Source organism: Lipotes vexillifer, unplaced genomic scaffold, assembly GCF_000442215.2.
Source record: "Lipotes vexillifer unplaced genomic scaffold, Lipotes_vexillifer_v1.1 scaffold1336, whole genome shotgun sequence".
Taxonomy (NCBI): Eukaryota; Metazoa; Chordata; class Mammalia; order Artiodactyla; family Lipotidae; genus Lipotes; species Lipotes vexillifer.
The window spans coordinates 187,649-201,053 of record NW_006796415.1 but is presented as its reverse complement, the minus strand read 5'-3'; the positions used below and the strand labels follow the sequence as shown (position 1 = coordinate 201,053).

Sequence of the window (13,405 nt, the reverse complement as noted above, 5' to 3'; positions counted from 1 at the left end):
GCTCCCAATTAGACCAACTGAAAGCAGCACTCGATGAAAAGCGTCCAGAATTAAACAGAAAATGCATAATCTTTCATCAGGGTAATGCAAGACTCATGTTTTTTTGATGACCAGGCAAAAACTGTTACAGCTTGGCTGGGAAGTTCTGATTCATCTGCCGTATTCACCAGACGTTGCACCTTCGGATTCCATTTATTTTGTTCTTCACAAAATTCTCTTAATGGAAAAAGTGTCAGTTCCCCGGAAGACTGTAGAAGGCACCTGGAACAGTTCTTTGCTCAAAAAGATAAAAAGTTTTGGGAAGATGGAATTATGAAGTTGCCTGAAAAATGGCAGAAGGTAGTGGAACAAAAGGGTGAATACATTGTTCAATAAAGCTCTTGGTGAAAATGAAAAATGTGTCTTACTTTTACTTAAAAACTTGAAGGCACTTTTTGGCCAATCCAATACTTAAGTTCTAGGAATAGAAATGGCAAGCCATGGTTCTGGTCCTCATATTGGATAAGAAATGTAAAGCTAATTATGCTACAACTACTCTGAGAAACAGTATAGCATGGTGGTTAAAAGTGTAAGCCCTAGTCAGACTGTCCGGGTTCAAATTCTGCTTCTCCCTCTTACTAAATCTGTGACCTTGGGTGAATCATTTACCTTTTCTGTGTCTCAGTTTCCTCATCTGAATAACAGAAAAGATAATGGCACCTATCTCAGATTTGTTGTGAGGGATAAGTTAATCCATGTGAAGAACTTAGAACAGAGCCTGCATATATTAAGTACTTGATAAATGTTAATTATCATTATTATTAAATTGTAATAAATAGAAAGAAGTTCGAGTTCTACCTAAATACAGGAGCTAAAGCCTAAGTACATGAATGAGGCAGGGGAAGGTGATAATATTTGAACTAAGATTTGAAGGATGAACAGGCATTTAAACCAGCCTGCAAGGCCAACCCTTATGAAGCTTATGACAGTCTCTGTGAAATGCAGGGGTGAGTAGACAAAAGTTTGCCTCACCACAAATTGCTTTAATAGATATTGTCAAAGAATACACTTCATCCAAAGGTGGGGATCTCCTATATTTGGAAAGTGCAGAGATGTCCTACCACCATTTCTTACCACATAACGTTTAACCCTGGAGAATTTAATAATATGAGGGAAGTTCCTTGACCTCTACAGTGATTCCATGAATAAATATAACTCTATTATATGAGAAAGCTACTAAGACAAATACATACATGTGAAATGCATTTTAGTGTTTCCCCCAAAGAATATATTGGAAATTTAGCAATGTCAAAATTCCAAGGAAATGTCCTGGTGATGTTTAAAATAACTAAGATATTGCTTTTTTTAAAAAATGTGAAGATCACAATACCACTTCATGCTACATATGACTACAGAACACAAAGATACATGCTTTGTCCTTCTCAATCATTAGAAAGACTTTCCTGAATGAGCTGACCTGAAGAAGAGGTTTGGGGATGAGAAAGTATACACACACATAAATAAATGAATTAAGCAGGAACAGAATCCAAATGACAAAGAAGGAAGGAGCCACATGGGAAAGGGCTAACTTAAGATGGGTCACTGATTACTATGTTGTGAGGCAATTTGGAAAAGTGGTTTAAAATTTCAGAAATTATGTATCAAAGTAGGAAGGTTTGATAGTAATGAAGCATAAAGAAAAATGCTCAAATTTAATGACCACTTGAAACATTTTTATACTGTAGCAGCCTAGAAATAAACACCCCAAACTGTGGATTCAACTGTATATAATCAAAATTTTAACAAACATCTGATATAGTATGTCAAATTTTGGCTACACTATTATACATGTCTGTAATATGATCCTTTATCTTTGTGGCATAACCAGTTAAATCTGTTTTTAATTCATACTGTAGAGAAATCAGAAAATCAAGGTAAACAAAAAAAAACCCTAAAAGTTAGTTACCTGTCTTCCCACCATTTAGGGATAACCACTGTTATGACTATTTTGGCATATACTCTTTGGAATTTGTTTCCTATACAGTGATGTACTGATAAACACACATATGTGTCTGCATATGTATATATAAACACACAAATAGGTTCATCCCTCACAATACAAAATTAGTTCAAAAATTTTACTCATGACAGAAAATTTATATAAGCAAACTTTATGTTATCATTATAGTTAATATGAAACTGCAAAGTTTCTTTTTTTTTTTTACATCTTTATTGGAGCATAATTGCTTTACAATTGTGTGTTAGTTTCTGCTTTATAACAAAGTTAATCAGTTATACATATACATATGTTCCCATATCTCTTCCCTCTTGCGTCTCCCTCCCTCCTACCCTCCCTATCCCACCCCTCTAGGTGGTCACAAACCATCGACCTGATCTCCCTGTGCTATGTGGCTGCTTCCCACTAGCTATCTATTTTATGTTTGGTAGTGTATATATGTCCATGCCACTCTCTCACTTTGTCACAGCTTACCCTTCCCCCTCCCCATATCCTCAAGTCCATTCTCTAGTAGGTCTGTGTCTTTATTCCCGTCTTACTTCTAGGTTCTTCATTACATTTTTTTTCTTAGATTCCATATATGTGTGTTAGCATACGGTACTTTTCTTTCTCTTTCTGACTTACTTCACTCTGTATGACAAACTCTAGGTCCATCCACCTCACTGCAAATAGCTCAATTTCGTTTCTTTTTATGGCTGAGTAATATTCCATTGTATATATGTGCCACATCTTCTTTATCCATTCATCCGAAGATGGGCATTTAGGTTGCTTCCATGTCCTGGCTATTGTAAATAGTGCTGCAATAAACATTGAGGTGCATGTATCCTTTTGAATTATGGGTTTCTCCGGGTATATGCCCAGGAGTTGGATTGCTGGATCACATGGCAGCTCTATTTTTAGTTTTCTAAGGAACCTCCATACTGTTCTCCATAGTGGCTGTACCAATTTCTATTCCCACCAACAGTGTAGGAAGGTTCCTTTTTCTCCACACCCTCTCCAGCATTTATTGTTTGTAGATTTTTTTTTTTTTTTGCGGTACACGGGCCTCTCACTTTTGTGGCCTCTCCCGTTGCAGAGCACAGGTTCCAGACGCGCAGGCTCAGCAGCCATGGCTCACGGGCCCAGCCACTCCATGATGTGGGATCTTCCCGGACCGGGGCACGAACCCATGTCCCCTGCATCGGCAGGCGGACTCCCAACCACTGCGCCACCAGGGAAGCCCTGTTTGTAGATTTTTTGATGATGGCCATTCTAACCAGTGTGAGGTGATACCTCATTGTAGTGTTGATTTGCATTTCTCTAATAATTAGTGATGTTGAACAGCTTTTCATGAATGTTTATTTTTAATTATTTTTTTACCCTTAATGTTTATATTGTGCTTATAAGTTGATAAGAAAAGAATAATCAGTAGAAAAATGAAATGAATAAGGGATTCATAGAAAAAGTATAAATACCCAATAAACACTAAGAAAGGATGGTCAACTTCATGAATTATTAAATACACATTTAAACAAAATATTTTCTACTTTCAAACTGGCAACGGAGATTTGATAATACCCAGTGCTCTTGTTTGTTTAGAGAAACGGACATGTTTGCTTATGAACTACCATTGGATATGCAAGTTGATACTACTTTGGGAGAGGGGCAATTTGACATTATATATCAAAAGCCCTAAAAACTCCAGAAACTTGCAGAAACTTTGGGACTTCCATTTCCAGGAAGATGGAGTAAAGGTACTCTTCTCTATTGTTCTTGCTAACTACAGCTAAAAATCTTGGACATAATATATAAAACAAACATAAGAAAACCCTGAAGTACAGAGAAGAAAAGCAGACCAGCTAGGGACCTTGGGACCAAAGGAACAAAATGGCAGAGTTCCCTGGGTTTTCTTTTGTTTTTTTAAATTAATTAATTAATTATTGGCTGCGTTGGGTCTTCATTGCTGTGTGTGGGCTTTCCCTAGCTGTGGTGAGCAGGGGCTACTCTTTGGTGTGGTGTGCAGGCTTCTCATTGCGATGGCTTCTCTTGTGGTGGACCACAGACTCTAGGCACATGGGCTTCAGTAGTTGTGGCGCACAGGCTCAGTAGTTATGGCTCGCAAGCTATAGAGGCCAGGCTCAGTAGTTGTGGCGCATGGGCTTAGTTGCTCCACGGCATGTGGGATCTTCCTGAACTAGGGCTTGAACCTGTGTCCCCTGCATTAGCAGTCAGATTCTTAAACACTGTGCCACCAGGGAAGTCCCTCCCTGGGTTCTCTTTTTGCCTCATGTATCTCAGACTGGTTACCAGAGAAAATGGCAACCAAGAAACATCAATGGACTCAGACAAACAAAGCCCCAACAAAAGTCTGCTCTCATTAGTCAAAAGACCAGGAAAGGGGCAACCTAGCAAGATAAAAAAACTTTTAGACATAGTTGTTCTACCCCAGTCAAAGACCATAGAAGAAAACCAAGGCCCCACCTCTACACTCACTATTAAAGGTTGAATGGGGAGTGTAGACTTCCACTCTTCACCAGGCTGTAATGAGGTGCCCCAACCTCCCTGGCAGGGTGGTGTCAAAGAAGGCCAAGATGGAGCCAGGACTTTCATCCCCACATGGAGAAACAGTCCCCATCCTCTACCATGTCAGCAGAGACCATTATGGGATCCTAGATTTTCACCCCTACCCAGCAGTAATGAGGACCGCTCCCCAGCCCCACTGTAGTGGTGTCATAGGAGGCCAAATGGAGAGTGAAGTCTCTCACCATTGCCTGAGTAATGAGGCCACACCCTCTCCCCACAGTGTCATTGAGGCCATGTGGGGAGCAGTGTCGAGACACTGCTGCTCCTCCTAGCCAGGTTGGAATGAGTGGAGGCCTAGTGGAGAGCCGGCACTACGATCACTCAACAGTAATAAGGAAGTTCTCCAACCTCTGGGTGCCAGGAGAGGCCAAGTGGGAAACCAGGACTTCCACTACCGCCTGGCAGTAACAAGGGAGCACTCCCTTTCCCCACCAGAGCAGTGTCAGAGGAAGCCTAAGAATAAGATCTAAGTCCCATTATATAACAAAAATGCCTGGATATCAATCCAAAATTACTCATTATACCAAGAACCAGGAAAACCGCAACTTAAATAAGAAAAGACAATCAGCAGATGCCAACATGACACAGCTGCTGTACTTGTCTGAAGATTTAATGTAGCAATCATAAAAGTGCATCAGGGACTTCCCTGGTGGCACAGTGGTTAAGAATACACCTGCCAATACAGGGGACAAGGGTTTGATCCCTGGTCTGGGAAGATCCCACAGGCCGCGGAGCAACTAAGTCTGTGCACCACAACTACTGAGCCTGCACTCTAAAGCCCACGAGCCACAACTAACTGATCCTGTGCACCACAACTACTGAGTCCACACACCGCAACTACTGAAGCCCGCGTGCCTAGAGCCCGTGCTCTGCAACAAGAGAAGACACTGCAACGAGAAGCCCACGCACTACAACGAAGAGTGCTCACCGCAACCAGAGAAAGCCCGTGTGCAGCACTGAAGACCCAACGTAGCCAAAAAAAAAACAAAAAAAACAAAAAAACCAAAAAGCATCAATGACCAATTACAAACATACATGCTGGAAACCAATGAAACAAACTGTCTCAGCAAAGAAAGAGGAAGCCTTAGCAAACAAGTAGAAGATTTTTTTTTGAGAAAAGATAAATTGTTCATTTCTGTTTATAAAGCACAATACACATAATTATAATTTATAGATAGCTTAAGAAAAAAAAGGGTTTCTTAAATCCAGAAAAAAAGAACATTAAAACATTAACAGTAATCTAAAAAATAAAAAGTCACAACCATCCCTCATCAGTTCATTCCATCTTAGTAATGAATTCTTATTCTAATCAATCATGGGTTAGTCATCTCTGATACCTGCTTCTTCACTAGAGTTCTGAAAATCCTGATGCATTCCACAAGTAACAAGTAGAAGATTTAAAGAAGAACCAAATGGAAAATTTTAAACCAAAAATGTAATAATTAAAACTTTAAAACATAATGGTTGGGTCCAGGAGCAGAATGGAATGCACAGACGAAAGAATCAGTGAACTTAAAAGTAGAACTGTCGAAATATGACACAATATGAACAAAAGAGAGAAAATAGACTATATGAACATGAACAGAAATACATGTAGTTTGGGCTCTTCTTGCTCTTTGTACTATCTTTGTACTCTCTGTATCAATACTATCTTAGTATTGTTACCACTTTGGCTATACTCCTTCATATAATCCACTGTGTCTAGCAGGTTACACTGCTGTCAATAGGTGTAATAAATATTTGAATAAAAAAATGAACAGAGCCTCAGAGACATGTGGAACTATAGTGAAAGATCTAATAGACATGTTTCTTCCCAGAAGAAGGAGGAGAAAGAGGGTTGGCTGAAAAGTACTCAAAGAAATAAAGGATGAAAATTTCCCAAATTTGACAAAATATATAAACCTGCAGATTCAAGAAGCTGCACAAATTCCAAATATTGATAGAATAAATCCAAGGAAATCCATTCCAAGACACATCATAATCAAACTTCTAAAAATTAAAGACTAAGAAAAAAATCTTGAAAGCAGCCTTGAGAGGAAAACAAACAAACAAACAAACACTAGCTATAGGGGATAAACAACAGATTTCTCATGAGAAACCATGAAGGCCAGAAGAAAGTATACCTTACCATGGAATACTACTCTGCAATAAATAGGAATGAACTATTGATACATGCAACAGGTTGGATGATCCTTAACGAAATTACACCGAGTGAAAAAAGTCAATCTCAAAAGACTACATACTGTATAATTCCTTTCATATGACATTCTCAAAATGGCAAAATTATTGAGACAGAAAACGGATTAGTGGTTGCCAGGGATTAGGTAACAGGTGTGGGGAAGGAGGGATTTGGCTGTGGCTATAAAAGGGCAACAATAGGGATCCTTGTGGTAATGTCATAAGAATCTACACATGTGATAAAACTGCATACACATATTGTACCAGTGTCACATTCCTGGCTTTGATATTGCACTATATTGGAAGAAACTGGATGAAGGATACATAGGACCTTTCTGTACTATCTTTGCAAATTCCTATGAATCTATAATTATTCCAAAATTAAAAAAAAAATCCATACACTTTGACCCAATAATTCCACTAAAAAAAATCTTACAAAAAATAATGGATGCTCACAAATATTTACTTATAAAGATGGCTGCCTGTTACAGGACTATCAAGTAAAATTTTTCAAAATAATCCAACATCATGGGGTTAAATAAAAATGGCATATCCACAATCATTGAAAATTATACCATAGACATGCAAAAAGATTTTTGTTGTATTATTAAGTGTTTTTAAAAAGCAGATTATAAAACAGTATATAAATTAGGATTGCATTTTTATGAAAATATACATGCATACACAAAGACAAACATAACCAAGTATTTATCATTTCTAAGTAGAAAGATTATAGTAATTTTACTTTTCTTTTTTTACATCTTCCAAATTGTCAACAGTGAATATGCATTATTAGACTAGGAATACAAAATATTTCACATAGAAAAATAATCAATAAAAATAAATTTACAAAAATATTCATAAACATAAAATGAATGCAATTTAGAAAACTAAAAATGTGCAGTTTTATTTTATACTTAAGATGCTAACACAGATAAAAAGACACACACAAAAACTGGCTAAAGTAATAGGGGAAAAATAATAAGGATAGATGTCAGGGTAAAGATTCACCTGTATCACTATAAAAGGAAAAAAACCTTCTCTGAGCTTTTTCAAATGGAAATTTAGGATTACAGCAATATTGCATAAGTTTTCTTCCCTCTCCCTGCTGGCATCAAGCTCTCACTTCTCTTTGACCACATTTTTGCCATTTTTTTTAAGTAATAGCACTACACTTGTAAACATAGTCAAGTGTTCCTTGACTAGGCCAAACCATATTGGTCTTCTGCTTCTCATAATTCATGTAAGAGTTTCAGTAAAACTTAATATAAGTTTATAGAATTTAAAAACATCCTAATGATACTGTTATGTTTTCCTCCTATGACTCTCTAGTGTCTAGTTTGTTGGTACCTCTCTTGTGGTATTTTAATAGTCTGCCTCTTACAGCTACTTCTGTGTTTGTCTTATCTGTCCCACTAGATTGTGAGTCCCCCAAGTTCAGGGCCTATGTTGTATTCATCTTTATCTATCCTGATATGCCTACCGGAGCACACAGTTAATATTGTCTTGTTCCATTAGATGTGCAGTAAGATTATGAATACTTCAAATCAGGAATGTCAGCCTCTGTTCCTTTATAATCCCTACAAGTACAGTTTAGGTCTAGGCATAGTGATGGCTAATGTATACATGCAGATTTCAACTTACTGAAACATCTTTAAGAAACATGTTGGAGGAGGCATGATACACGAGAGTGGTGAGACAGAAATTTTAATACACACAAAAGAACAGATAGATTAATTAGTCCCTAACTTTAGTCTCATAAAAAAGAAATACATTGAGGATTTATACATGGTAGAAATTCAGTAACTAGATTAAGAATTCGAAGGAAAAGAGGAAAACTAGCAGTAAAGAAAATAAATTTTGCGAAAGTAAGTTTCCAATAAACTTAAAAAAATTAAAGAAAGAATCCTTGCAAAGGATCTTGGAACTAGACCTCTGTGAACTGGCTCTTTCAGTTTGTCCACTTAAAAGGAATAATAGGAGGACCTACAAGATGGTGGAGGAGTAAGATGCGGAGATCACCTTCCTCCTCACAAATACATCAAAAATACATCTACATGTGGAACAACTCATACAGAACACCTACTGAACGCTGGCAGAAGACCTCAGATCTCCCCAAAGGCAAGAAACTCCGCATGAAACTGGGTAGGCAAAAGAAAAAAGAAAAAACAGACACAAAAGAATAGGGATGTGACCTGCACCTCTGGGAGGGAGCGGTGAAGGAGGAAAGGTTTCCACACACTAGAAGCCCCTTCGCGGGCGGAGACTGTGGGTGGCGGAGGGGGGAAGCTTCGGAGCCACGGAGGAGAGCACAGCAACAAGGGTGCGGAGGGCAAAGCGGAGAGATTCCCACACAGAGGACTGGTGCCGACCAGCACTCACCAGCCCGAGAGGCTTGTCTGCTCACCCACCGGGGGGCAGGCAGGGGCTGGGAGCTGAGGTTAGGGCTCAGGGAGAGGACTGGGGTTGGTGGCGTAAACACAGCCTGAAGGGGGCTAGTGCGCCACAGCTAGTTGGGAGGGAATCCGGGAAAAACTCTGGACCTAAGAGGCAACAGACCATTGTTTCAGGATGCGCAAGGAGAGGGGATTCCTTCCCTGTCTGTCCACAGAAGGCAGAGCACGGCTTAAACGAGCTCCAGAGATGGGCGTGAGCTGCGGCTATCAGCTCAGACACCGGAGACAGGCATGAAACGCTAACGCTGCTGTTGCAGCCACCAAGAATCCTGTGTGCAAGCACAGATCACTATCTACACACCGCCACACCGCCCCGCGAGCCTGTGCAGCCCACCACCGCCAGGGTCCCGTGATCCAGGAACAACTTCCCCAGGAGAACACACGACTCAGGCTGGTGCAATGTTACTTTGGCCTCTGCTGCCGCAGGCTCGCCCCGCATTCCAATTATAACTACCGTACCCCTCCCTCCTTCCGGCCTGAGTGAGCCAGAGGCCCCTAATCAGCTGATGCTTTAACCCCATCCTGTCTGGTGGGGAGACAGAAGCCTGAGGGCAACCTACACGCAGAGAAGGGGCTAACTCCAAAGCTGAACCACAGGAGTTGTGCAAACAAAGAAGAGAAAGGGAAATTTCTCCTTGCAGCCTCAGGAGCAGCAGATTAAAACCTCACAATCAACTTGAGGTACCTACATCGGTGGAATACCTGAATAGACAAGGTATCAACCCAAAATTGAGGTGGTGGACTTTGGGAGCAACTGTAGACTTGGGGTTTGCTGCCTGCACCTGACTTATTTCTGATTTTTATGTTTATCTTAGTATAGTTTTTAGCACTTGTTATCATTGGTGGATTTGTTTATTGGTTTAGTTGCTCTCTCATTTTTATTAAGTACACTTTTATTTTTATTACTTTAATTATTTGTTTGTTTTTTTTTTTCAATTTTTTTTCTTTCCCTTTTTCTCCCTTTTCTTCTGAGCTGTGTGGCTGACAGGGTCTTGGTACTCCAGCCTGGTGTCAGGCCTGAGCCTCTGATGTGGGAGAACCGAATTTATGGCACTGCACCACCAGAGACCTCCCAGCTCCATGTAATATTAATCGGCGAGAGCTATCCCAGAGATCTCTGCCTAAAAGCTAAGACCCAGCTCCACCCAATGGCCAGCAAGGTCCAGTGCTGGACGCCTCATGCCAAACAACTGGCAAGACAGGAACACACCCCCACCCATGAACAGAGAGGCTGCCTAAAAGCATAATAAGTTCACAGACACCCCCCAAAAATACCACTGGATGCAGTCCTGCCCGCCAAAAAGACAAGATGCAGCCTCATCCACCAGAACACAGACACCTGTCCCCTCCACCAGGAAGCCTACACAACCCACTGAACCAACCTTACCCACTGGGGGCAGACACCAAAAACAATGGGAACTACAAACCTGCAGACTACAAGAAAGAGACCCCAAACACAGTAAGTTAAGCAAAATGAGAAGACAGAGAAATATACAGCAGATGAAGGAGAAACGTAAAAACCCACCAGACCAAACAAATGAAGAGGAAAAAGACAGTCTACCTGAAAAAGAATTCAGAGTAATGTTAGTAAACATGATCCAAAATCTTGGAAAAAGGATGGAGAAAATACAAGGAATGTTTAACAAGGACCTACAAGAACTACAGAGCAAACAAACAAGGATGAATAACACCATAAATGAAATTAAAAATTCTCTAGAAGGAATCAATAGCAGGATAACTGAGGCAGAAGACCTGATAAGTGAACTGGAAGATAAACTAGTGGAAAAAATTACCACAGAGCAGAATAAAGAAAAAAGAATTGAGGACAGTCTCAGAGACCTATGGGACAACATTAAACGCACCAACATTCAAATTATAGGGGTCCCAAAAGAAGAAGAAGAGAAAAAGAAAGTGTTGGAGAAAATACTGGAAGAAATTATAGTTAAAAACTTTCCTAACATGGTAAAGGAAATAGTCAGTCAAGTCCAGGAAGTGCAGAGAGTCCCATACAGGATAAATCCAAGGAGAAACATGCCAAGACACATTATAATCAAAATATCAAAAATTAAATACAAAAATAATATTAAAAGCAGCAAGGGAAAAGCAACAAATAACATACAAGGGAATCCCCATAAGCTTAACAGCTGACCTTTCATCAGAACCTTTGCAAGCCAGAAGGGAGTGGCAGGACATATTTAAAGTGATGAAAGGGAAAAACCTACAACCAAGATTACTCTACCCAGCAAGGATCTCATTCAGATTCAATGGAGAAATCAAAACCTTTACAAACAAGCAAAAGCTAAGAGAATTCAGCACCACCAAACCAGCTCTACAACAAATGCTAAAGGAACTTCTCTAGGCAGGAAACACAAGAGAAGGAAAAGACCTACAATAACGAACCCAAAACAATTAGGAAAATGGGAATAGGAACATACATATTGATAATTACCTTAAATGTAAATGGATTAAATGATCCAACCAAAAGATACAGACTAGCTGAATGGATACAAACAAGACCCGTATGTAGGCTGTCTACAAGACACCCACTTCAGACCTAGGGACACATACAGACTGAAAGTGACGGGATGGGAAAAGATACTCCATGCAAATGGAAATGAAAGGCAAGTTGAAGTAGCAATTCTCATATCAGACAAAATAGACTTTAAAATAAAGACTATTACAAAAGACACAGAGGACACTACATAATGATCAAGGGATCAATCCAAGAAGAAGATATAACAGTTGTAAATATTTCTGCACCCAACATAGGAGCACCTCAATATATAAGGCAAATGCTAACAGGCATAAAAGGGGAAATCAACAGTAACACAATACTACTAGGGGACTTTAACACCCCACTTTCACCAATGGACAGATCATCCAAATGAAAATAAATAAGGAAACACAGCTTTAAATGACATATTAAACATGATGGACACTATAAAACCCTTAGAGGAAAATATAGGCAGAACACTCTATGACATAATCACACCAAGATCCTTTTTGACCCACCTCCTAGAGAAATGGAAATAAAAGCAAAAATAAACAAATGGGACCTAATGAAACTTAAAAGCTTTTCCACAGCAAAGGAAACCATAAACAAGATGAAAAGACAACCCTCAAAATGGGAGAAAATATTTTCAAATGAAGTAACTGACAAAGGATTAATTTCCAAAATTTACAAGCAGCTCATGTAGCTCAATATCAAAAAAAACAAACAACTGAATCACAAAATGGGCAGAAGACCTAAATAAACATTTCTCCAGACAAGATACATGGATTGCCTAAAAACACATGAAAGGATGCTCAACATCACTAATCATTAGAGAAATGCAAATCAAAACTATAGTGAGGTATCACCTCACACTGGTCAGAATGGTCATCATCAAAAAACCTACAAACAATAAATGCTGGAGAGGGTATGGAGAAAAGGGAACACTCTTGCACTGTTGGTGGGAATGTAAATTGATACAGCCACTATGGAGAACAGTATGGAAGTTCCTTAAAAAACTACAAATAGAACTACCATACGACCCAGCAATCCCACTACTGGGCATATATCCTGAAAAAACCATAATTCAAAAAAAGAGTCACATATCACAATGTTCATTGCAGCACTATTTACAATAGCCAGGACATGGAAGGAACCTAAATGTCCATCGACAGATGAATGGATAACGAAGATGTGGCACATATATACAATGGAATATTACTCGGCCATAAAAAGAAATGATATTGAGTCCTCTATAGTGAGGTGGATAGACCTAGAGTCTGTTATACAGACTCCTTCCTTTCTGAAGGGAGTCAGAAAGAGAAAAACAAATACCATAGCTAACACATATACATGGAATCTAAAAAGAAAAAAAAAAAGGTTCTGATGAACTTAGAGGCAGGATCGGAATAAAGATGCAGAAGCAGAGAATGGACTTCAGGGCATAGGGAGGGGGAAGGGTAAGCTGGGACAAAGTGAGAGAGTAGCACTGACATATATACACTACCAAATGTAAAACAGATAGCTAGTGGGAAGCAGCCACATAGCACAGGGAGATCAGCTGGGTGCTTTGTGACCACCTAGTGGGGTGGTATAGGGAGGGTGGCAGGGGACACAAGAGGGAGGGGATATGGGGATATATGTATACATATAGCTGATTCACTTTGATATACAGCAGAAACGAACACAACATTGTAAACAATTATACTCCAATAAAGATGT

General features: G+C 39.5%; 1 protein-coding gene across 1 annotated transcript in view; it reads right to left on the bottom strand.

Annotated features, from left to right (window-relative positions):
- Window positions 1-13,405, bottom strand: part of CHM (CHM Rab escort protein) — a 209,157-nt gene that overhangs the window by 35,301 nt on the left and 160,451 nt on the right. The window lies entirely within an intron of this gene.